This window comes from Bactrocera tryoni, unplaced genomic scaffold (genome assembly GCF_016617805.1).
Source record: "Bactrocera tryoni isolate S06 unplaced genomic scaffold, CSIRO_BtryS06_freeze2 scaffold_25, whole genome shotgun sequence".
Classification (NCBI taxonomy): domain Eukaryota; kingdom Metazoa; phylum Arthropoda; class Insecta; order Diptera; family Tephritidae; genus Bactrocera; species Bactrocera tryoni.
In genome coordinates this window covers 31,238,809-31,261,418 of record NW_024395977.1, presented here as the reverse complement: position 1 = coordinate 31,261,418, position 22,610 = coordinate 31,238,809, and the positions used below count along the sequence as shown (strand labels likewise).

Here is a 22,610-nt window from a genome sequence, read left to right as displayed (position 1 = left end):
GCGTTTCCTTTCCATATACAGTTCAAAAATGGAAGAAATCGGATAATAACCACGCCCACCTCCCATACAATGGTTATGTTGAAAATCACTAAAAGTGCGTTAACCGACTAAAAAAAACGTCAGAAACACTAAATTTTACTGAAAAAATGGCAGAAGGAAGCTGCACCCAGGCTTTTTTCAAAAATTGAAAACGGGCGTGGCGTCGCCCACTTATGGACCAAAAACAATATCTCAGGAACTACTCTACCGATTTCAATGAAATTCGGTATTAATAATTTCTTAACACCCTGATAACATGTACGAAATATGGGTGAAAACGGTTGACAACCACGCCTTCTTCCAATATAACGCTATTTTGAAATCCATCTGATGCCTTCTCTGTATAACACGGACGGACGGACAGACAGACAAACATCCGGATTTCAACTCTACTCGTCACCCTGATCACTTTGATATATATATAACCCTATATCTGACTCTTTTAGTTTTAGGACTTACAAACAACCGTTATGTGAACAAAACTATAATACTCTCCTTAGCAACTTTGTTGCGAGAGTATAAAAAACGATTTAAAGACGCATGTCATTCCCGATCGTACAACAAGAAGGTAAGTGGATGAATTTTATGTGAGTTTTAACAATATTTTGCAAATAATTACTTCATTTGTTTTTATAGCATTGAAAATCAGAACAGAACTGGCAATAGCAGCAGCAGCAATATCATCAGAAGCAACTAATACATTATAAATGTGAAAATATGGAGAGTGCAGATGTACATATGTATGTGTTTTATGCGTTTAAGGCGGCCTGCACAATTCAATATAATATGTGAAAACAAAGGTTTGTTTAATATTTTAAATGATCAGATAATATTTATCTTTTCTTACTTTAAGATATTATTATCATTTTTATTTAAATAACCTTTTCTTTCAGATGTTATTATTATTTTTATGTAATTAATCTATTCTATTTATATTTAATATATTTTGTTTTTTTTTTCAAATAATATTAATATTTTCTTTTAAATATGAAGAATTCTATTTAATTATTACTTACTTATCAGCTGTTGATTGAGGATACTAGAGCAGCTCAGATATACTTTTTTATATGGCACTACTAAATGAGCGCAACAGAGATGTATGATCACACATATACGTACGTGTAAGCAGAAAAGAAGTTAGAATCTGCACAGTGCATACGGCAGGCTCCCACTTTTTAAGGGTTTGAAAAGCTAACGTTTCACTATTTTTTTCACCACTTTGGCTGGCAGGGTTATTCCTAAACTAGTATGTAAGTAGCCTTAGTGTAAGTAGCCTTAGTGTAAGTAGCATGAGTGGTGAATTAATACCACTAAAGGGCGTCTCCGTGATTCGGCACGACAATGTTGCTATCCATGTACACGGAAAACCAATTGTAACCGAGTATATATTTAATTCGATTACGGCCCCAGCCTATGGCAAGCTCCGAAGTGATGGAAGACATTCTATCATTAAAAATGCTTTAACATGTGCATATTATTGATTACAATTACGTTGACTGAATACTGGAATTCAGCCAAATTCTCCATCTATATAGTATTGATCTTATTATTGGTAACAATAGTTACATGTATTGGTATGAAGGCATATCGCAATCGTTGAAATCAGAGGGTCAGACGCCAACTCCATATCTACATAGAAAAAAGTTTGAATCATCACTCGCCATAGAAATATCAGATTTGCCACACCAAATTTTACTTATATAATCGAACACGGACTTTCAAATTTAACGAAGGAGGAGTTTACAAACTCAACATTTGAAAACCTAATACGCTAACCGCTCAAATATTGAGAAAAGTGTTCTTCATCACTCATCGCATAGAAATTCTCCTGTTTTTTTATTATTTGTGGGAGCGCGCAAATGTGAAATATCATAAAATTAAATTATCTACTGAACAAAAGTATTTTTTTTTATTTTTTATAAATTTAGACTAATAACTGACAAGCTTCAGTTATCTCAAGTGTCCAATCATTACCGAAAATTTTCATATATGGTAAGTAATGACTCTGTAAGAGGCATGAAAGTGAGTAGTACAGGTATAGTATAGTGAATCAATTCAGAATACCAATGTGTTAAAGAAAGATGGAAATTTATACAAATGCGTTTGATTATGTACATTAGTAAATATTATTGGTTAAGAAAATAATATAAGCTTCCCTAAAAGATGGGTAAAAGTTAGGTAACTGGTCACCGCTAGATAATTTAGATTTACATAGAGCACTGAATCCAACTTTTTTACTTTATATGCATATATTTACACACTTTGTTAATTTTTATTTCATTCGTTCTCGTTTCGTAGTTGTGTTTGGCCGTGAACTGGGGCGGCGTCAACATTCTCCCCGCCTTGCAGTATTACTGCAAATGCAGTTTACAACAAATTACTTAAAACTAACGTGCGACTGGCTCCTATACTTCCTCTCCCACGTCTTCTTTGCAGATGGGGTGGCCGACGAGACGAAACGAGTCTGGTTCGGTCCGGAAAATGCCGCTGAGATGAAACGAGTCTCAGTCTTACATTGCCATGTCGCCAATTTGCATAGAAGTCACCACATTCCGAGGTCGGCGAGATGACTTGAGTCTAAGTCGATCCTGGGTAGGTGGTAAATGTGAGAGGCGTCGGCAATCAGTGCACTTTATTGTGCCGATGTTATACGACGCCGGATATTATATATCCCAGTGTCGTATTTTGAGTGATGAGTTGTCCAACCGTGAATCAGTGGATGGACTGACGGGGCTAATAATGGCACGCACTGTTATGAGCCTGGTTGCAGTTGGAACTCTTATTAAAGCGCAATTCTTTGCAGCCAGGGTAGTGTTGCGTGCCTATTGTTGATGATACGACATGCATGTGCTTGACATTGAGCGTCTCGTCCACGCCTTCGCTTCGGATGGGGTGGCCGGCGGAACGAATGGCGTTCCGCTCGGTCCGGGCAATGTAGCTGAGACGATTCGAGTCCAGTCGATCGTTGGTCAGAGCTTTGCGTGACTGATGACGTCGGTTGACACGGTTGATAGGGGTCCGAATACGTCGCGATTGTCAATGAATTCTCTTCCATTTCCATAGTTGTGCGTGTAGCGCTGCGGCTGAAGCCGACACGCGTTCAACTTGAGATTGTGGCGATGCTTCTTTTTCAGTTTTCTCGTATTTCTTTTGCAGCTGATACATGCTGTGCGTTATTTGAGCATGCTGTGACAATTCTATCTTGTCATTTGTGATTGGGTTTTCTCCTGTTTCACCGGTGGTTTTTTCTGGTATTTTTTGAGCACCTGTATGAATTAGCCCTTGACATCGAGTCGTATCTCTTCGGGCACACGGTTGATCTCCTTGTTGAGTGAGAGCAAGAAGAGCTTATCGGGTTGTGTTGTTGTGACGTATTACTGCCAGATACGTGGTCACCGTTGTGCGATTGCATCCCAACGCCGGGTGCTCGAAATGCGCCACCATGCGTATCAGGGTGATTCGATGAGCCAGGCGCATCATTTGTTTCGCCATCATTGTTGGCATGATCCTTTCGTTGCTGCTGCTGCTGTTGATGCTGCTGATGTTGTTGCTGTTGTATAAATATAAAATTAGTATTATTTTCACTACAAAAATGGTTTTGTGTTTGTTGTTGAGTTATTGTTGAATTTTGTCTGTCGCCTTTGCCATTTATTTTTGTTTCTTCGGAGGGAACGGAACCTGTTAAAATCCAACCGAACACTACGATGTGCAATGAGGGATCCAAAGATCTTAGATTTTACCCCATTTAGAATGATTTTCGGGTAAAGATCCCCTCCGATCAACAAGTCAACCTTGAAACTCGAGTGCTGTCCTTTTTGCTTGTCAGATTTAAGCGTTTTTGTAGACTTTTGCTTACGAAGGTTCCTTCAGATCCCGAAACGATCAGGGCTCTGACAGTGAAGGTGCCCTCGTTGTGACATATGGGCCATATGAGATTTAGTAGAAATCTCAGTAGTGTCTGTGCTGTCGGATATCTGAGCAATTTCTTCACTCTGATCCCGGTGAATCATAGAGTGATGTCTCTGTTTACATTTGGAACAATTGAACATACTTTTACAATTTTTGACTTCATGTGAGTCTGATAAACAGTTACGGCAGACGTGGAGTTTTCTGACAGCATTTAACCGTGCATTAGGCAGCATCTTCTGGGATGGCTGCTGCGCTGCTTTGCCTTTGCTACTTTGCCTGTGCTGCTTTGCCTTTGCTGCTCTCCCTTTGCTGCATTGCCTGTGCTGCTCTCACTTTGCTGCCTAATTTTTCGTGTCACTCACTTCACTTGTAATTATATATTTTTTTTTGCACTCGCGAAACTGCAGCTGCGTTATTGCTGCTTGCCCTTATTGCTATTCGAGCAATATATGGAAAGGCAGAGTTGAGCGACTGGACTTGACGCTCCAGACGATGTTTGTACGTCCAAGAAATTTATAATTTTTTTCGAATAACAGTATATGTGGTTTTTTTTTTTGCAAAGTGAAATAATGTGTGCATTTGCCAGGTGTATTTATTGTTGTACTTAAATGAAGTACAATACTATCTGTAGTCTTGTGCGTTGATTTTGTGGGTAGAGTGCCAAAACTAAGTTTTGGTCTCCACTTCACACAGCACAAAGGGTTTTGTACATATTATAACTTATGCACAAATTAACCAATCTATTGCCTTATAGCTTGCAGAGCACAAATCCAAAATACATATGTTTGGCTGTAACTTGCGTGTTGCTAAATCGGGCAAATTATGCACTTTCACTTTGAATAAAAAATCAACTTGTTACCTGGGGGGTTACTCTGTAGGGCGTTGCGCAGGTGAAAAAGCTCGTTAATGAAAAAAGGCAACTCTGTAAGGCGACAAGCGAATTGGTAATTGCATTTTGCGATTTTATTTTTACCCCTTCGCAATGGCACCACTCTGTATTGCGTAAACGAGTGTCAAATCTGTGCGTTTATCGAATTTTTGATTCGATATCAAACTGGCAAGCGCAACGGACAAAAAATGTAAGTTTATAAGGCATATTTGTAGTTTTAATTAAAAAAAAATTATTTAACAGGGAACATTCTAAAAATAAACAAACAAACCCAACACAATTCGAAATTTTTATTAATTATATGAAAACACATTTGGAACTTTCCAAAGGACAACTGAAAACTGTGGACGCGAAAAATGCTGCAAATAATTTATGGAAAGAGTTGGTATGTGACCTTAATGCTGCGGGGCCACCATCGCGCGATGTTTTAAAATGGAAAAAGGTAAACAAGTTTAATTATAAATGATTTTTGAAGCACTTATTACTTAATTATTTAAAGATTTGGTCGGATTATAAAACCCATTTGAAAGCAAAAATGCGGCGGAACAAACTAAGTATCTCTGGAACTGGTGGTGGTCCTCCAAGTCATTGCTCCTTAACACCGTTGGGGGAGCAGGTTAGTGAGCTTCTGGCAATGGAAATATCCGTCAGTGGAATAAGCGGCACCTTAGAATTTGGTGCAGCACAGTTAATGTAACCAAGTGGGTCAGACATCACAACCGACGAATTCCGACAGAATGAACCAACGCCAGTGGATGAAATGCCATATTGTTCACGTCAAAGAGTCGCTCCGCAAAAGAAAGAGAGCCTTTTAAATAAGCAGGTGGATAACCAAATCGCTTATCACAAAGGTTCATTAAAAGTGTTAAATTAATGAAAACCTAAAGGTGATTTCAAAATGTATGATAAAACAACATAAAATGGGTAAAAGAAAATATAAATTGGCTGTTGAAAAATTCGAACACAAAAAAGGATTGATTTGGACACAACCAAACTTAAATTTGCAACATTAGAACTAAAAAAGCAAATGCTAGAAATTGAACGGCCCGACCAATAAAAATGTTGTATTTTAGTTATTGACATTAAAGTCTGTTACTTATTTTTTAATACTTACTGATAATTATTTATTTATTATATTAATAGTTTAAATAAATTGTTTTGATTTAAAAACGTATTTTGTGTTGATGTGATAGTTTTTACTTTTTATTACTTACAGTGGCGGATTAACGTATAAGCACTACAAGCACATGCTTGGGGCCTTTGTTCTCCAGGGGCCTCCATCCTCTGCTAGCGTTTCATTTTATACCTACATTTTATCGAGATTCATCCACAATAAATTTTTCCGAAAGCACAAGGCGCGAGCAGTCCGGGAGTGACCCTTCATACACCCCCGCAGAGCCCTGCCCCTGCCCCAAATTACATTTAAGTGAAAGGTATTAGTATGGCCACAACGAAATTGTGTACATGCAAAATGGACAACTGCGTTGTTTTGTGCACATGCCGGCCATTGTTGTGTCACTGCCTTCTTGCAAATGTTCATGTAGTAGGATTTACGACGCCATTTTCAGATCACTGTCGTGCTGCCATGTCGTGTCGCGCTCAATGTGTTCAGCACATCAGTCGCCGGCGCAATAAGTACCGAAAGTCGGTAACCGACTACTACTTACCTACCGAGTATCGTATTTTTTGATTTTATAACTTCACACGGAAATATCTCGGAAATATCTCGGAAATGATGAGATTTACGTCATTTTTTCAAAGAGTAATTATTAGATAAGTAAGAGTACTTAGTTTTAGATAAAATTTTCTATCGATTGGCCTAGGTTTCTATTGACCTGTACACAAAAAAAAATACATTTCATGTATTTACAAGTTAAGATATGTTCGGCTTCATACAAAAAGGTTCGATGTCTTTTGCACTTTGTTTATTACTTTGTAATAACCTACTATACACTGCCTACACATACGCAATAAAAGCCCCTATTATATATTTTTTTAGCTATAACTAATTTATTTCACGTTCCAGAGGGCACCGTACGTATACAGAAGGTGATATTTGTTATTGATACTAATCATCTACATATATTAAACATGAAACGCCATCATCTCAATGGCGCGCAAAAACGCAAACAGGCAGAGCTGAAGAAGAAAAAAACAGATGCACTCCCAAAAATCAAATCTTTTTTTCTAACCAATCAGTTAGAATCTGGTAAAGATAATAATGAATGTCAAGAATCTCAATCTTTATCATCTGCTTTCTTGATAAAAACAGTACTACAGACGATGAAATAAATAGCGAAATTAAAACACCTGTTCCTGTTCCCGATAAATCTGAACCTGTTATTGTTGCGATTCCTGAAGTTTCAAAATTTGAACTCGTAAATTCCAATAAAAAGACAGATGCTGGGCTGTGGACGGAATTTGCTGAGGAAGATATTTGCTATCCTATTGACCACGGTTCAGAAAATTGTCAGCATCATCAGGGCCCATTTTATGAATCGCGCCGTACATATGCTAGTGGTAAAAGTGTCTGTTTTTGCACACCACGACTATTTTTCGGTAAAAAAGCCAACGGTGAAACAACCGGGAATGGTTACTGTGTTCAAAAACAAAAAGATCTTTGTATTGCTTTGTTTGCAACAAATCCATCGCCACAGCGCCGAGACAATTTGCAGCTGACGGATTTAGAGATTGGCGCAACGTAATTGCAATTGAGTTCATGGTGCTCAATAGTTCAGCTCATAAGGACTTTATGCTAACTTATTTGAGTCGAAGACAAGATCTAGAGATCACCAAAAATCTAGGGGCACAAGTGAAAGAAAAAGGAAAATATTGCCAAAATGTATTGCAACGAGTTATTGCAGTTATACAAACGCTTGCAGAACATGGTTTGGCCTTTAGGGGACATGATGAGAATTGATGATGCAGCAAAAAATTTTGGAGCATAATAAATATGCTGTATTTATACCATGCGCTGTACATACTCTAAACTTTATTGGTCGTAGTCCTGTTAATTGATTTTTTTTTCAATTGTGCAGTTGTCATACAATTTTTTTCGGCTTCTACTCATCGTTGGGCAGTTTTAAAAGAGTTAATAGGCAACGATAGCGTTCTGAAGTCGCTGTCGGACACTCGGAATGAATTCTTTCATCGCACCAGTAAAAGACTCCAAGAAGAGGGATTAGATCTTAAAACGTGTTCCAATTTGTATCATTATTTATCAGGTCATCTCGTTGAAATGAGGAATCAATTTGAAAAATTTGAAGGCGAGGCAAGAAAAATGTTTCCCAATGGGGAATATAAGGAAACTCGAAAACAAATTAGGAAGAAACAAGTAAATGATGGAAATACAGAGGAACTTGATTTGAGTCCTAGAGACAAATTCCGCATTGAGACTTTCAGTGTAATAATTGACACACTTAATGCTCCAATGCAAAGAAGAGGTGATGTATACCACGAAGTTTCACAAAAATTTTCATTTCTTGCGGATCTAAATAAGTCATGTTCAGAATATCAAAAAGATATCCAGTTGCTCTTAGAATCTTACCCAGAAGACTTCAATGAAAACTTCCTCGGCGAATTTAACCATTTTCACAAATATGTTCGAAAAAATATGAATTTTCAGAAACAAAGGTCACCCATTCCGATCTATATGAAATGATTATTAAAGATAAAGTAAAGTGCGTTTTCCCAAATATAGAAGTGGCGTTTAGAATCTTTCACAGTTTAATGATTACTAACTGCTCTGCTAAACGATTCTTCTCACAACTAAAAAGATTAAAAAACCCGCAAAGAACAAAAATCCGTTCAGACAAGCTTAATTCTTTAGCATTAATGTGTATTGAGGCAGACATACTTCGTCAGATAAATTTCGACGATGTAATTTCGGAGTTTGCTCTGATTAAGGCAATGAAAAAATGTTTTAAGTTTTAAATTATACCTACTACACTTTTTATTTTGACGTACTTTCATTTTATACTTTCTACCTTCCATTCCATTCCTTTCATTTCCATTTAAGCAATAGAGGGCCTACACAGGCTTCGTGCTTAGGGCCTCGGATACTCTTAATCCGCCACTGATTACATATATGTATGTATAATACTTACATATATAGATATGTATACACATTTGCAAGAGACTAAAGCTTTATATCATTAATGTGAATTTTAATCAAATAAATGTGAAAATGTGAAAAATTAAAAAGTTTACTTTATTAAATAGTGTTATATGTACGTATATGTATGTTTATACAGTAACAAATTCCAAACATGTGAATCATGACACGCCCCAAACTGACCGTTAACGGCTTTTATTATCATCCTATGATCACATATCTAGGTTTTGGAAACAATATTTATAAAAAAACAAAAATAAATTAAAAAACAATTGCCTTACCACCATAGCGTTTATACTATGCTTTAATTTCCTATTGAAATAAAAATGCTCATTTACTGTCGGTCGTATCATTTGGATGTGAGTACTATCCACCACTCCAATTACTTCTGGAATTCCAGACATTGAGTAAAAAGCTCGTTTCGCTGCATTTTTCTCCTCTGAAGACATTGCAAAACTTATGTGTTTTGGACACAGCACTTTCTCGATTGCCTTACAAACTTCAAACACACAACACGAAACTGCTTGTTGAGCTAGTCCTGTCCAATTTGCTGTTGATACCCTCCCTGCGCCAAAAATTTAAAAATTGCCGCTAATTTCACAATTTCGGGTATTCCTGTGGACCTGCGTGGAGTTTTTAGCTCACTACTTATGCTATCCAACACATATTTGAATGATTCCTTGCTTAGGCGAAAGTTTTGCACGAAACTCTAGTAGAAGGACAAACAAGTTTAAAGAATTACATTACACTTTATCATTAAAACTTAACTTTTTTCACTAAGACTCATCACATTAGACTTGTCCCTAATGATTTTCCGCTCAACTCGTTAATCTTTTGTGTTTTCCTACCATAACACAACGGAATCCATATCCACACCTTTTTTATTGATTTAAAATTACTTTTATATAAAACTTTTCAAATTTTATTATGTTTGTCTGTCAATTTTCTACACTTTTTCACTTTTCTGTTATTGATTTTGTTTTCATTCTCCTTCGTTTCGGTCAGTAATGTTAACTATACTGGAAATATGTCAACGGGAAAACAGTGCACCACTGTTTACAATGTAAAAGTGTTACAGAGTACCGATTGCCCTTCGCAACGTAATTCACTTTCGCAAGGCATTGCTATTCGTAACGCCTTACAGAGTAACCCCCCTGTTATCCGGCTCGAAGGACCAATGATAATTCGGGTTATGGAGCACGGTTTGGCTCGTTCCGTAGTTATGGTTGGCCGTAGGGAAACGGTCGGCGCAAATTATTCCACAAATATTACATAAAAAACCAAAAATTTTCTTATAATACATATATTTTTAAAATAACAAATTGGAAAAACACTTACCACGTCTGGAGCGGTGAGCTGTCGCAAAATAAAAGAGCGCGCAACTATTTTTAGTTAACGTTTAGTTGCGTTGGAATTAAAACTTCGAAGAAGAGATTGCTCTGCCGATACAGACGTGCCAAAAGAAATTGGGCGGGAGCGGCGTCAACAGTATGCTTTTGACTGTTATTCACACTTTGCACACATTTTTCAGCTACACCAAAAGTTATAATATAAATTTTCTAATAATAATGATTGAATAATTTTAAAATATACACATTCTATTTACAATTAATACAAAGATCTCAACACCATTGGTTATGGTTGTCGCTGTAAAGGCGGGATTTAAATTATATTAAAATCGGTTGTAATCCAAAAAAATTTAGGGATATTCATACTTTATTACTATACTTACTTCAAATCAAGTGATAAGTGCAAGGGTGCAATATTCATTTTTTTTCTCAATAGTGCCTTTCTTTGAGGCTCGAAGGACCATTGAACTGTCACCTTGTTTGGGAGTAGAAACGCTCGGGGTTATATTAATTCTTTGCTTTGGAATTTATTTCAGAAAAGCTTAAATACGACAAATGCTTTAACCAGTAATTAAGAATATATACATCGGGTTTGTAAAGAATATACATAGTTCACCAGCTTTATGCTGGCACACAAATATTTTAATCAATCGGCTTAGAATAGAAAAAGGTTCACAAATATTTTAATCAGTCGGATTAGAATGGAAAAAAAGTTTACAAGCTAAATGTTAGCACGCAACTGAATGACTCGGATTAGATTAGAAAAAAGGGGTTCACAAGCTTAAATGCTGACACGCAACTGTCTCGATCACTAAATAAGGATGCGTAGCATGACGGCGATCGAAATTGGCGATGTACGGACTCGATAGTTAATTCAAACTGAACTGAACGATCCCTTTTGTTGGCTGGCATCTCGCTCCGTGTAATCGAGTGTGGTGTTTTTTTTTTTTTTTTGTTTCCGAAGGGGGAATCTTCTAAAGAAGACTGGGACTGATACATGCACGATTCATATTGTCCGCTAGGGTACACCTCTTTCGGGACCACACCCAGACAGTAATAAATAACTATGCTGGACTTGCGAAACAGTATGCCTACGTCCTAAACCCTTAACTCCGGCTGTTCTAGCTTGTATTCGGACCTGCGGGACCGGCGTTAAGCACTACATCGCAGGGCCAAGCTGGGCGATAACTGCCTCTTCACGACCTACCGGTCGGGTTATTCATGTGGTCTTATGCTTCTTCGCTGCCTTTCTTTCGCTCTGAGTTCTAGGAGCGCTATTGCGGCCCACTCTTTCATTTTAGCTCACACCAGCTGTGATCGCAGCATGTGACTCACTATGTTTTCGGGCGTTATGCTTTCATTTGTCAGCTTTTCTATGTATAGTCTCTCTCTCTACTACATACCTCGAGCAGGTGAAAAAGACGTCATCTGCATTTTCTGCGGCATTTCCGCAAAAGGAACATTGTGTTTCGTCATCGTGGCCAAATTTGTGTAGGTATTCCCTGAAACAGCCATGGCCCGATAAGAACTGCTTTAAGTAGAAATCTGTCTTTGCGTGTTGTCTGTCGATCCAGGCTGATACATTCTTAATTAATCTATGGTCCATCTTCCTTTATCTGCCGCATCCCGTTGCTTTTGCCGATCGTCGACCGCTAGGCGCCTATTCCCTGCTTTTGTTTTACGGTAGACTCTACTTAACTCAGAGGCCATTATATCCGGTGGCATAAGACCAGATATGATAGCACTCGCCTCGTGCGACACCGTTCTAAACGCACAAACAAATCTCAGGGCACATAGCCTAGATGCAGCCTTTGCCCTATTTACACAAGTTTTTTGACGCAGGGCTGTCCCCCATATGGGAGCGGCGTACATAAGCATTGACTGGCTAACTTTGGCCAACAGAGCTCTCCTATTTTGACTTGGGCCACCAATGTTTGCCATGATCCTCGACAGGGCCGCAGTCACTTTAGCCGCCTTACCAAAGGCCTTTCCAATGTGCGCCTTGAAATTGAGCCTCGTATCGATCATAACGCCAAGGCACCTCAAAAAATTTTGCGTTACAACGTTATATCCATCTATGTTCAAGGTGACCGTTTCTAGCCTTTTTCTGCTCGTGATGAGCACTGCCTCTGTTTTTTTGTTTTTTTTGTTCATTAGCCAGTCTTTAATTTTCGAGACGGTCTCATCGCATATGTTCTGTATCTGCAAGAGTTCTTTAGCTACGATCGTTACGGCAATATCGTCCGCACCGTAACACCCCGTCGTACAGCACATTCCAAAGTAGTGGACCTAGTACGGAGCCTTGTGGTACTCCACCTGTCACCGTGTAGGTTTTTGGACCTGCATCGGTATCGTACAACAGTATTCTGTCAGACGAATAGCTGCTGATTGTTCTCAGAAGATACCCCGGGGTGTTTCTTGCCTCTAATGCTCTCAGTATATGTGGCCAGTATGCCGAGTTAAAAGCGTGTTTAGAGTTCGGGATGCCATCCAGACCTGGAGCCTTTGCGTTGCCAAATCTCTCCGCCACTTCCATTACCTCCTTCTCGCCTACAGTTGCAGATTCCATCATGGTGGGTAACGTTCTACTCGACTGTGGTTCTTGCGTTGGGAAAAGCGTTTTCACCACCTTTTCTAGGAGGATCGGACAGGTTGGTGCTTGACTTTTACCCCATCTGATTTTCGCCATCACTATTTTACACGCGTCACCCCACGGATTCTCGTCCACCTTTTCACAAAATTCTTTAAAACTCGAAGACTTACTTCTTTTGATAGCCTTCTTGAGTTCTTTCCGTTTTCTTTTAAAACTTTCTCGCAATCTTGTATGGTGTGGCGTACCTTGGCTCCTTTGGCAGAGGCGTCTCGCTTTATGGCATTCGCTTCTCAATGTGCTAATCTCCTCGTTCCACTAGTATGCGGGCCTTTGGGTTATATTATGCCTTTTCCTACACATAGCAGCATCACAGGCTTTGTTTACGTGCTTCACCAGCTTTTCAGCCTGTCGGTCAACGGTGATCGCACCATCTAGGTTCCCCTCCAACATAAGTTTGAAAGTTTCTTCATCGAACGTTTCCACCTTCCATCCTTTTTTCTGCAATTTTTTTACGCTGGATCGAGTTTGTGTGTGTTTGCGGATTTCGAGCAAGATGGCCAGGTGATCGCTATGTGTGTAAAAGTCGCACACCTTCCAGTTTGCAGATCGAACCAGTGTGCTGCTGGCGAATGTGATGTCTATTATTGATCCTCGTCCATTTTTTTCGAAGGTATTTCTACTGCCGGTATTGAGCAGCACGGCGTCTAACACAGAAAACGCTTTGAGTAGAGCATTACCCCGTCTGTTTGTGTAGCTACTACCCCATTCAATTGCCCATGCGTTGAAATCGCACTAGCTCATCTAGAATTATTTCATAGTCTCCTTGTATCACACTCGGGGGAATATAGCAGCTGTAGAAATAAATGCCACCTATTTTCGCTCGTGTATAGAAGATCTTCCAAGAAGCGGCTTATCTTGGAAGGCGTTGCTCCCACAAGCCCATATGGCAACTTTCTTTTCCTTGTCTGAGATCCACGTGCCAGCGTTTATGTCTTTATATTGCTCACACACTATCGCCACATCTATTTTTTCTTCGAATATCGTTTGTTTCAGCAGCTCTTAAGCCGCTTCACAGTGGTTTAGGTTGATTTGGACAACTCTCATTTTGTCTTTTTGCACGCCGCTTGATATAGAGGACACTTCCAGCTTCCGATCCGGTGTCCGTTCTCCTTTTTTCCGCTGCTTTTGCATGCTGCACACGGTGGACTTCTGTCACATTCCTTTGCGAAATGTCCCTTTTCACCACATTTAGCACAACATGTGCTTCGATCTTCCTCACTCGTACATGCCCTCGCCAGATGGCCGTATTCCAGGCACCTGAAACACTTTCTGAGGTTCGGCTTTTCCCTTATTCTGCAGACAACCCATCCAATCTTGAGTTTATGAGCTTCAAGCAGCCGTTTTGAGTCCGCTGCGGGAAGGCTGATGACTGCCGTCTGCGTGCCCGCGTACGCCTGTCTGATGCTTTTGATGGCATTTACGTCGAAGGAACTCAGCTCTTTAATTTGTGAGCGTATTGCCACCACTACATCCTCTTTGGTGGTGATTTCGTCCAGGTCTCTGATCTCCACTGATATCTCGTGGGTTAGGGCTCTTATTTTCGCCTGGTCCCCTAGAACCTTGCATATCTCCCTTTCATATGCTCCCGTGTTTTTCATCCGGGCCTTCTTCATTTCAAGCAGAATTTCGCCTTTTACTGTTTTCCGAATCCGCGAAACGTTCTCGCCAAGCTCTTTCAGAGCATCTTCTTTTTTGAGAGCTCTAAGAATATCGCTGTACGACATGCTTCCAGTGCGCGCAATGATAATTGCATCGGGCCTCGGACGTGGAGCAAAAACAGCCTTTTTAATTGGGTTTTGTGTTTTTCATTTCACCTGTTTCCATTCATCCGCCTTTTCCTCTTCCTTCCGTTCTTTTGTAGGAATGTTTCCTTCATTCCTCTTGTACGCGATGCTCCTCTTTTCGGGGCATTTCGTCTGCTTTCCTTGACTTTGTTGTGCTCGCTTTGTGCGCTTGCGTGGAGTCTTGTGACAGAAGTAAGAAGGTCACGGATCTGATTATTAATCGATCGTTGAGGCAGTTTCATTGCTTCTGTTAGCCTCTTGATCATGTCCCCTAGTTCCGACATAATGTCACCCTTCGGTTGCGTTAGTTTCGATTGAGGCGTGCTGTCTTGCAGCGCAGGAGGTGACGACCTCGCTCTTACGGGTTTTTCAACAACTAGCGCTTGTTTTGGTGAACGCATCAATCTTGGTGCACGTTTGAATGGGTCCGCTTCGCTAGATCCGCTAAAGTTCGGCATTTCCCTGGATAAATCCGTTGTTAAACACATGCTGCCATGGCTTTGGGTGGCGTTGCTCATCATGCAGCCAGGTACACTGCTGCTATTGGTTTTGGTGTATTTTCTCAAATTATTCTCCATTGGTTTGTTTTTTACAGCGCATCGTGTGTAGGGGGGCGGGCCGAAATAGACAGGAACGGGTGTACCCTCGGAGACTATGCACCTACCCCAGTTCCCTGAGACCTGTCCTTCGCTTTACCAGTCCCGGAAAACACGGACGAACCGGCGCTCGCACTGGGCAACGCAGGCTACTACTCCTGCGCCCAATGCACACTCCCTGACCAGGGACCGAAGTGGCTGTTTACTGATACACCCCGCGGCTAACACCTCGGCAGAGCAAGCTCTCATCACCCTTTTTATCCTAGCAGCGGAGACATCGCTGTTAAGATATCCAGGGACTCCCAGTGCGCCGCGCCGTGTACCGGTCACGTTGTAATGTCAGCCGCACCTAACATGGTGAACAGACGCTGACCAGGAAGCCGCCCATTATGGGTCCGTCGCGCCTGGATTTTTTTATTACAAAACATGCCTTGCATGTTGCGGGGGACACATACTTCAAAGGGCGGTGTCGATTCGCCCACTGTCGCAGGAGTTTCAACGGTCTAGCTGGCTTTTATACCGCAACCTCCACTCCTGCCGCTTCTCGTTGGGGATTGCTTATTCGTTTAAACTTATTTCGCAACTAACCTGCTACTACAGGCCGTCCGGCTATCCGCGACCTGCCGACCCCCCCGGTCGCTTAGAGCTCAGCGACGGTGACTATTCCCATTGGAAATTTAAAGTCCCACCGGGACGAGTGTGGTGTGTATGTGATTGTGTGTCTGTGAGATGCTCTCACATGTGGGTTGTATTGATGTGGACTGTGGTGTGGTGATGTCGAGGTGAATGTGGTGAGTGTAGCGTGTTAGCGATGTGTGTAGATAAGGTTTAGGGCAGGCGACTAAGGCTCATTTAGCCATCCCGGCCCTCCTAGGCGAATATTTCAGCCAAGAATTCGCTGCAGTTGCTGGAGCTTGGGTACAACACTGCTGAGGCCTGAGGTGCGGCGCGGACGCGGTCTCTGTTGCTGGCGTCGTGCTGATGTCCCATTATGTGGCCGCCAGACACGGGATGATGATGGCCCTATTGCTCGACGAGACCGTGCATCCCGGCTTAATGGCGGTCGTCGTACTGCCGCGAAGGCGCTGTGGGTCTACTACTAGCGTGGGTGTTGACGGCAATGCTACCGTTCCACTCCGAGGCGCCGTTGGTGTGGTTGTTCGGGGCGCTGCAACTGGGGCAGCCGCTTGGCGAGGCACATTATATACAACAACGTATTATGAAAAATAAATGGAAATAGCTGACAGATATAATAACCAAAATTTAACCATTTTATAACGAAAACTCAAATTTTATTTCAATATAAGTGCAAGATAACCAAAAAATATAACCACTTTAACCACATTATAATGTAAACTCAATATATTTTTTTTATATTTAACGCAGAAAGGAGTACTACGCGAAAGTAATTCAGTCACCCCGGGTATTCGCTCGACCAGAGTTATTTTTTTAGAGAGCGGCCGAAGGTTGCCAACGCAGAAAAGAGTACTACGCGAAGGTACTTCAGTCACACAAATCACATATATGTACATATGTTTACAATTATGAGTAAAACGAGCCTTGCCACATCTTAAACAGTAAATATGTAGGATTTTTAACAATTTTTCTTTGTTTGTTTTATCGCGTGATTCTTTTTTCTATATAAACTATAAAAAAATACTTTCTACATATGTATGTGTGTAATACGTAATTTATGTGACTGAAGTACTTTCGCGAAGTACTCCTTTCTGCGTTGGCGGCCTTCGGCCGCGCTCTAAAAAAATAACCCTGGCCGAGCGAATACCCGGGGTGACTGAAGTACTTTCGCGTAGTACTCCTTTCTGCGTTGGCGTCCTTCGGCCGCGCTCTAAAAAAAATAACTCTGGGCGAGCGAATACCCGGGGTGACTAAAGTACTTTCGCGTAGTACTCCTTTCTGTGTTAAAAATAAAAAAATATATTGACTTTTTGCTATAAAGTGGTGAAAGTGGTTATATTCTTTGGTTATTATGCACTCATATTCAAACAAAATTTAAGTTTTCGTTATAAAATTGATAAATTTTGATTATTATTTCTGTCAGCGATTTCCATTTATTTTTTATGATACATTGGTTTGTATATTAGGTGACGATATACATATATATATATATTATATTTAAAATATGAGTTTGAGTGCATAACCAATAAAACCAAAAAATATAACTACTTTATATCCAAAACTCAAATTTTGTTTCAATATGAGTGCATGATAACTAAAAAATATAGCCACTTTATATCCAATATTCAAACAAAATTTAAGTTTTCGTTATAAAATTTATACATTTTGGTTATTATATCTGTCAGCGATTTCAATTTGTTTGTATTTTAGGTGACGATATATATATTATTATATTTTAAATATGAGTTTTGGATATAAAGTGGTTATATTTAACGGTTATCATGCACTCATACATATTGAAACAAAATTTGAATTTTCGTACTGTACTGTAACCTTACACTTTATTACGTAACATTATTATATAATATTACTTATACATATGTATATATAATATTGTTATATGATATTACTTATACATGTATATAATATTACTTATTTGCTTAATAAATTTAAAAAAGAAAATATCCATATGCATGAATAGAGGAATTTTTGCGAAAAAGAGGAATTTCAGCGAATTGCCTTGTCATCACATGGCAGCGCTTCATTTCTTCGTAATTTTTGGTAAACAAATGAGGTTCAAACGAGTGTAAAGTGTAATTTTTAAAGTAAAGATTTTTTTAAATAAAAAACCTGCTTAAAGTGTAAAATGTGGATTTATTTAAAAGATTATAGTGTAATTTAACGTGGTGAAATAGCTTCTTGAAATGTTCGAATTTTGCGATTTTTTGAACTTTAAGGTCGAATATCTCGTAAACTAAGCGTTTGCGGTACCTATAACCTACCTATATTTTTTAATCAGGAGGACTTCCTCTTTCCAATGGTACCTTCAAATCGCGGCGCCAAAGAAATCGGAATTGTGCCAACCTTTTCAACGTGAGTGTGCTAAGTAATTTTTAAATTAATAAATTTAGGTAAAATATAGCAAAATAAAAGTGAAATGTGAACTTATTTCAATGTTTAGAATGTATATTTGAATATACAAAGTGAAAAACGTAAAAAAACTTAGTGAAACATAGAGAAATACCATGCGTTATTAGTGCAAATTTTTGAACTTTTAATAGTAAATATTTTAAAAAATAAAAGTTATTTTTATATTATTTTTGGATATTCCTTCTCTGGAGAAGCTCCCCTATCCGCACATACCCCATTTACACGGAAATTCGGTTTTTTTACCCATCCGCCAAAGTAATCGGAATCGTGCCTCCAAATGCACGGAAAGATTGTTTATACTCATTTTAATTTGAAATATAATTTATAGAAGCTTGTTTTTATTAGAACTAAGATGGGTAAAATTTGGAATAGCATCCCCGGATTTCGGGAATAAAATGGGTATCACTGGAAAGGTAACGTTCTCCAGATCACGAAAATATATACATATATATAGTTGCCGCTGACTCATAGTTTTAAAGATACAGTTATGTGAAAAATAATAAGGACAGTGGCCTGCGGTGAGTGAAGTTTATGTGGATCCAAAAATGGGAGGGAATTAAAAGAAGTGAACCAAGCTAAATTATTGTAAACAAATTGGGAAAAGGTTTTTTGTATAGTTTTACCCAGATATGGCAAATTATTTTATTTTATTTTCATTTTTCTTATAATCTGAGATATTATCATGTGAAAAAAAATAAGGACACTTCTAGTTTAACTAAAAAAACAACAATATTAAATAAGAAAAAGGAAATAGTTTTCATTCAATTGTGTTTAAATACTTTTCTAAATTGTTTAATATTTTGTTGAAAATCCTTTGTTGTTTAAAACTGATCGACACCGCTTCGGCATGGAATCAACTAGATTGTGGCAGACGGAAACCGGGATGCGTTCCAGGAATCCTGAATAAGTTGCTCGTCACTGTTACTTGGGCACTTTCCTCTTATTGACGCTTTCATTGTATTCCACAAATTTTCTATTGGATTTAGATCCGGGGACTGCGGGGGCCACTCCATTACATCAATGTTATTGACCCTAAACCACTCTTTTGTACACTTAGCTGTGCGTTTGGGGTCATTATCTTGCTGAAATATCCACCTAAGGGGCATATTATCTTCAGCGTACTGTAGCATACATTCTTGAAGAATTTCTACATAATCGGTTGCCTTCATAATACCCTGTATGCGATGGAGCGGCCCCACACCGTTGTATGAAAACGATCCCCAGACCATAATGTTTCCGCCACCATGTTTAACGGTTTTTATGGTATATTTAGGATTGTAAGCTGCGTTTGGTGGTCTTCTAACATGATGAATACCTCGATCAGAATTAAACAAATTTATTTTTGTTTCGTCAGACCAAAGAATATTACGCCATTTCTCCTTAGACCAAAGCACATGTTCTTCAGCAAACTTTAGTCTTTGTTGCACGTTCTTTTTCGATAACATAGGCACTTTTCTAGGACTTCGGGAATTGAGATTTTCCTTAATGAGCACTTTGCGGATAGTTGACGGGTCAACATCAATATTCAAATCACATTTAATTTGTTTGGATGAGATAAATGGATTCTTTTTAACACAGTGAATTATCCTTTTTTTGGTGGACAGAGTTATTTTAGGCTTCCTGCCGCGTGTTTCAATCTTGGGAATCCACTTAACTTGTTTTTCAACCATTGTTTTTGGAATATTAAGTAAATTCGCAACTTTTCTGTACGAATTCCCCTGTTTCACCAAGTTTTTAATATGTTCTCGAGATTTCGGATCGCAGTGCTTACCCTGCCCCATATCTATTCAATAAAGAAAAAAATCTGGTTCTAAATGATTGATATTAAAACTGAAAATATTATTCTTACCTTATCTCTGCAAATAAACACGTTTTAATAAAAGAAAATTCGATATTGTCTTAAAACGACACGCTGTCCTCATTAAATCGTACAACCGAATCCGCGGCGCGGAAAAAAATAACCATGGCAACCCTTTTCTTATTGTGCAAATGCAGAGAATTGTTACTAAAATAAAATTATTAAAATAAAGCTTTATTTACAACAAATATTAAAAAAATTAATATACAGAATTTTGAAGCGCGGCGTGGAAAAAAATAACCATGGCAACCCTTTTCTTATTGTGCAAATGCAGAGAATTGTAACTAAAATAAAATAAAGCTTTAATTACAACAAATATTAAAAAAATTAATATACGGAAACGTTGTAGTGAAGTGTTAGTAAGTAAAAAGTGCATAATATGAGTGAAAAGTTATTCACAATATACAAATTATCAATGTAAAAGTTGTCAATTTTTCAATTTTAAATGCAAATATCTTTAAAACTATAAGTCAGCGGCAACTATATATATGTATATATTTTCGTGATCTGGAGAACGTTACCTTTCCAGTGATACCCATTTTATTCCCGAAATCCGGGGATGCTATTCTAAATCCCAGCCACTAAGATTGCTAAATAAAGAAAGAGGAATTATAGCGAAAAGAGAAATTTCAGGGAATTGCACATATTTGCTTATCATATGGCAGCGCTCTATGTAAAAAGTAATTTCTAAAATAAATATTTCTTAGGTAAAAAAAACCTGCAAAAAGTGTAAAATGTGGATTTATTCAAATGTTTGTAGTTTAATTTAATTATTTTGACGTAAAAAATGTGTGTTTATTGTCGTGAAATAGCTTTTTTAAATGTTCGAACTATGGGAATTTTTAAACTTTGAAGTCGAATATCTCGAAAACTAAGTGTTTGCAGCACCTATAACGCTATATATTGTTTAATCAGGACTTCCTCTTTACAACGGTACCTTCAGATTGCTGCGCCAAAGAAATCGGAATTGTGCCAAATAAGGAATTAATAAAGCAAAACTATGGTAGTTTTAACACAATTCGAAAACTTGATTTATTTCCAATAAATAAAGTGGTGATAATTGAAAGTTTACTATCACTCAATCAATCGCCAGTGTAAATAACGAACAAAATATCACAATAATTGAATAGATAATAGGCGCCATAGCACAAAGGTATGATGGGTCTGCATGTCCTATATGGCGAAAATTCTGAACCAAACGAAAATTCAACTGTCTTTTTTGTTGAATTTTCCTTATGGAAATAACATTCAATTGATGTTATTTCTAAGACGTATACATTAATATAGTAAGGCTAACAGCCTTAAGCAACAGATGCAAATAACAATAGAACTTTATGTTGAACAGTTTTAATATATTTCGTAATATATTAAATAAATACATTGTTTCAGCATTAGCGTTTACGATGCATTTGCAAAGTATTCTTTCGTTTCCATGCAGCGCGACGCGATCCTCCAATAGTTTGTGAATAACGGTATCCTTTACCAATGCCACGGGAGCTCTTACCAGCTGAAGTTAATCCTCGAAGTTCACGATGCTTATGAACGTGTTTACAAAGCCAACTTATTTTTGGGTCTCGCCTAATGGCATTATGATGAATATCCACCAAAATAACCTCAAAGTATTTATAAGAAGCATCCTGAGCTACCCAGTAAGAATTCAAAACTCGCAGGCCTCCAAGTCTACGTCCAACTCGTTCCTAAAAGAAAAAACATTTTATGTAACTATGCACTTGGTTATAAAAAAAATTATTTGAAATTTCTAAATTCACATCAGACATCTAAGGAAGTTAAATAAATCAATCATCACGATTTTTTAAATAAATCCACATTTTATACTTTTAGCAGTTTTTTTACCTAAGAAATCTTTATTTTAAAAATTACATTTTACACTCGTAGTGAACATCATGTTTGTGCTAAAAATTACGACGAAATGGAGCGCTGCCATGTGATAATAAGGAAATTCGCTGAAATTAATTTTTTCCCGAAAATTCCTCTATCCATGCATATGGATATGTTCTTTATTTAATTTAATAAACAAATAAGTAATATTATATAATAATATTATATAATAATATAATATAATATATAATGTCACCTAATATATAAAACAACGTATTATGAAAAATAAATGGAAATCGCTGACAGATATAATAACCAAAATTTAACCATTTTATAACGAAAACTCAAATTTTATTTCAATGAGTGCAAGATAACCAAAAAATATAACCACTTTAACCACATTATAATGTAAACTCAATATATTTTTTTTATATTTAACGCAGAAAGGAGTACTACGCGAAAGTAATTCAGTCACCCCGGGTATTCGCTCGACCAGAGTTATTTTTTTAGAGAG

At 38.2% G+C, this 22,610-nt stretch overlaps 1 long non-coding RNA gene across 1 annotated transcript; it reads left to right on the top strand.

Annotated features, from left to right (window-relative positions):
• The first annotated feature begins 1,026 nt into the window (after nucleotides 1-1,026).
• LOC120780908 lies at nucleotides 1,027-5,668 on the top strand. Its single transcript, XR_005705964.1, has 2 exons — nucleotides 1,027-5,279; nucleotides 5,337-5,668. It is a non-coding gene; the product is annotated as an uncharacterized LOC120780908 (long non-coding RNA).
• The last annotated feature ends 16,942 nt before the right edge of the window (nucleotides 5,669-22,610 follow it).